Below are 4,452 nucleotides of genomic sequence, written 5' to 3'. Positions count from 1 at the left end.
CCACCCCCCCCCCCCCCGCCGCTGCTCCTCCCGTCGCTGCCCTCTCCCCGGCACGCAGAGACCTGCCCTGGCAGCTGCAGTAATTATTATTTCTAAACTGCAGTTTTGTTTTTATTGTTGTCATTATTATAACTATTTGCTTCCTGACCAAAATTAGGAACTGGGGGTCAGTCCTTTGTACCCAGCGATCGCCCAAAGATGACGGGTCGGCCACATCCATAAATTTTCTTATGGATTTTTCCTAATGTTTCATTGCATTTCACTTATTTATTTTCTTTCTTTCTCTTTCCCATTAAAGCTTTTAAAGATGGGGCTGGGATTTGACCTTGACGCTCACCTGTCGAAGCATACACTTTTTTGTTTGTTTCTATTATGTCATCTGCATTTTATATTTCTTATATATAATATATATGACTATATATATGTGTACATATATATATATCTATATATGCATCATATCAGTGTAGATACCCATCTAGTAGCATTTAGGCCTTGTTCTTGTGCCATTTTTTTTTCTGTTACTGATCTCTGAATGCCTTCAAGTGTATAAAGTGTTGAATTCTCTCTGGTATCTGTACTATGTACACACATTTTCATAGGAAGCACAATAAGATGACAGATGCATTGTACATCAATACCTGCTACTCTTAACGATGATATAAAGAATGATATAACTCATGAACACTGAGCCTTTCTCTCTTGCTGAGCTGCTGGAAATGCTCCCCAAGGAGGCAGGTGGGGACGGCATCATCCCAGGATGTTCTTGAAGGCATCACTGAAATCCTGGAGCCAAGACCAAAAGGAAGGGAGGGAAGATAAAGCTTTGGTCCAGACTTCCAGTACCGTCTTTAAATGCGCACACGAATACCAGCAACATCAGAGCTGAAGTTGAACAGAGTCACATTAAAGCGTCCCTTTGCTAAGTGCTATGCTAATGTGGCGATTGCTCTGGGTACCTAAGCGAGCTCCAGCATCGCTGCCTGGTCCTGCACTGCCATGTGAACACACCCTGAGGGACGCTGACTTTTGCTCTCAAGCAGGGGGAGGAGAATTAACACATGCACAGCCGCTAATCTTTGACAACTCTAACACTTCTGTGGTGTGGGACAGACACCTGAGATTCAGCAGAAATGAGTCACTAGCTTGAATATCACCTGGTTTTAATTTCACCAAGTTAGTAGCAGTTGCAGCACAAGCCATATGCAAACACACTTTTTGTCCTAAAAATTTCCAGCTACAAAGAGCAAAAGTAACGTGCCAGATCCAACAGTGGGCATCCAAAAAAGCCCTCAGGACCCCATGGAGACTGAATAATAGTGAGTGGGCAGGAAATACTGAAATGCCAAACTCCCCCTGGTCACTTGGCTCTGGCCATGTCCCTGTTGCTCCTGGAAATGGCAGACGGGTGTTTTGCATTTAAACTACAACAGTCTTACTGCTATTCTGGTCCTTTTCTGCCAGAGCTGGTGCTACAAAGGCCACAGGGTGGGCTTTGAATAGGAACAAGATAATATAGCTAAGCCCAGAAGGGAGTCAATGAACCTAAATTAATTGCAGCCAGCCACTGTGAGTAGCCAGAGCAGCTGACAATGCCTGCTCCCTCCACAGTGGCATTCAGAGCAGCTCCTGTTGCAAGGTGCAGGCAGTGACCCCCTCTCTGCAAGCTGTAATCTCTTCCACAGCTCCCCATTAACCTGCTGGGCTGTGCTGGGAGCAGGTCACCCCATCCATCTGTCACAGCCTCACGTCGCATAGGCGCATCCCCAGCCTCAGCACGGCTGTCTGAGGTTTCTGTGGCTGCTGGACATGGTATCTGTGAGCTGTAGCCTGGAATGGACTCACAGAGGAGGTGCCTGGACCCCAAAGTCAGCACAGCTGATGCAATTCCCCTGGGTGTACAGCGGGTAGCCAGACAGGACACCAACGTGAGCAGCTCTCAGATACGAAGTGGAAAAGCTGCACATTTTCAGACTCAAGGCTCTACCATGCACGCGATCCGTGCACAGCAGGGCAGCGTACGCGGGCCGGGGAGCTTCAGCCTGTTTGGGATTACGGCGGCTCACGGATGGGCGCACCGTGTGTAGGCTGCGCAGGGCTGGCAGTCTGCAAGGTGTGTGGTGCAGGCAGCGTGTGTGCATCCGCGTCTGTCACTCGGTGGTGCGAGACTCACGCTGTGCACAAGACAAGGAGTTAATTACATTTCAAGGGAAGCTTCTCCAATGATCCCCGTGAGGATGGGGTGCGACACACCTAGACCTGAGATGCTGGGAAGCACCTGCTTGCACGCTGCTGTGTTTACCTTGCGGATTGTGAGGCTGCTGAAACCCTACAGAGCAAGGATTAATCATGCAACATGCATATAACCATGGCAGAGATAGCATCACCTCTTCTCCTCCCTGGCAATAATTCCCAGTTACCACTTGCTCACTGCTAAAGCTGCCAGCAGAAACAGGCGCTGAGATATAATTACACAGTCCTGGATGCTGTTCGGCTGCCTGGAGCCAGAGCCATACTGGTTGGGGAAGGTGGTTTCAGAGGAGCTGCCTTGTGCCAGCAGGTGCAGTAAAATGAAGGTGCACGGGGTAGCGTTTCGCAAACCATTTCCACTGGGAGGAGTGAACCAACCAAACCCTCAGGGCAGAGGAAAGGAGAAAGGACAAGTGTAAGGAGACACTAAGCCAAGGGAGCTGGGGTTATTTTATCCCTGTGTTTCTTAAAAAATGCAGCTAGTATCAGGAGACAAAGAGGACTGGTCAGAGAGCATCCCTGGGGACAGAGGGCTGGGGTCGCTCTCAGCTCGGCTCATGCAATGTAGGGTCTCTCGAGACCCTGCAGCTCACCTGCTCCCTGTGCCCAGCTGAGCAGCTCTCCGAGTCTCACTTCCCTCCCTCCACTTCTCAGGTTTGCCTGCTTTCTCTCACTCTCACCCCGCCTCACTCTGTGTCTCCCTCCCAGGAGAGCCAGGCAGCTTTCCAGCCTGCCCAAAAGGCTCCTGCCAGGCTTTAAGTCTCAGTCAAAGTTGCATCTGAACAATACGGAGCAGATAAGTTCCACTGCTTTTCTTCCCCATGAATATTTCATAAGGCTGCTGGGCGCCAAGCCTGTCGGAGGTGGCATTAAATTAACTGCACGGACACATGGATGCTGAGACAACAGTAAATGGCTGTGCTCAAAGCTTCATGTTTTTCATTGAGGATAGGAAATGCCGTATCTGGCAGAAAAGGTGCCAACACATCCCCACTTCTTTGCTCAGTCAACAGTGCCATGCACGGTACAGGACAGCCTCTGAAATGACCCATGATCATCATTAATTGTTTAATAAATACTTGTGGTGTGACTGCTCACTTGGCTTTTTTTCCACAGATTAATGCTGGCTGGATTTGTGTCCCTTTTTCTCCCTGAGCAACCTCAAGGGTAAGTGCTCTGGGGAATAGGGAACTTCATGCTAATACTTGCAGAAAGTGGCCTTTAATTCTAACATCGTGCTTTCTGCAGCAACCCAAGTCACTGTCAAGGGAGATAGGAATCCTTTTCCTGGGTGTTCAGCCTAAACCTGAACAAACTGACTCCATTCATGCCCACTTATGCCCCCATAAGCTTACTTCTTAAGATGTTAAGGACGGCAGTTCTGGTGAGAGGTGTTACTGCCAGGTCTGCACGTTGGAGTCCTCCGTCCCCAGGGCAGGCAAAGCCGCCTTCCTCTGAGCACATCCCAGAGCAAGGAGGGAGGCTTCAGGACCAGCATCTCCTGCAATAGGCACATATTTATAACAGTGAGTGCTACAGTTATGGCCTGGCAAGCGTGGGACTGACACCCCAACCCTCCTCGACTCCAGAGCAGCTCAGACTGTAACAACTCCTGTGCAGCAACTCTGACGGCTGCAGTGAAAATCAGCCAGGCCGAATTAGGACAGGAGAGATCAGAACGAGCGCGATGCCAGCTGAAGCAGGTAGATGAGTCCCTGAGCATGCCTGAAGGGAGCTTGATAGCTGCCAGCCCGAGGATTCAAGGGCTGCAAATTCTCTTACAGGCGGTTTTGCACAGAGATGAGAGCCCCTAGCACACACCCCGCTGCCTCTCCCACCCTGCTCCTAACACCACAGGACTCCCCACTCCCCCACGGCCCTTGCATCCCCCACAGGCTCCCCATGAACATTGTCCCCTGCACCCCCAAGAGCAACCCTCACGGTGCCTGTACCCTTCCCTAATCCCCCAGCACCCTCCCATACCCCCCAGGACCTTGCCCCAAGACCCTGCACCCTCCCATATAGGCTCAGACCCCCCTGAGGGCCCTGCACTCTCCCATATACCCCCATGGCCCCAGGACCCGGCTCCAGGAACCCCAAAACCCTCCATACCCCCTCCCGCCCCCTAGCGTGGGCCTCCAGCCGGCAGAGGGCGGCGGTTGCGGGGGGCGCCTCTCTCACGCGGCCAACCCGCGGGACACCACT

Source organism: Aptenodytes forsteri, unplaced genomic scaffold (assembly GCF_000699145.1).
Source record: "Aptenodytes forsteri isolate BGI_AS27 unplaced genomic scaffold, ASM69914v1 Scaffold64, whole genome shotgun sequence".
Classification (NCBI taxonomy): Eukaryota; Metazoa; Chordata; class Aves; order Sphenisciformes; family Spheniscidae; genus Aptenodytes; species Aptenodytes forsteri.
This window is presented reverse-complemented; position numbering follows the sequence as displayed.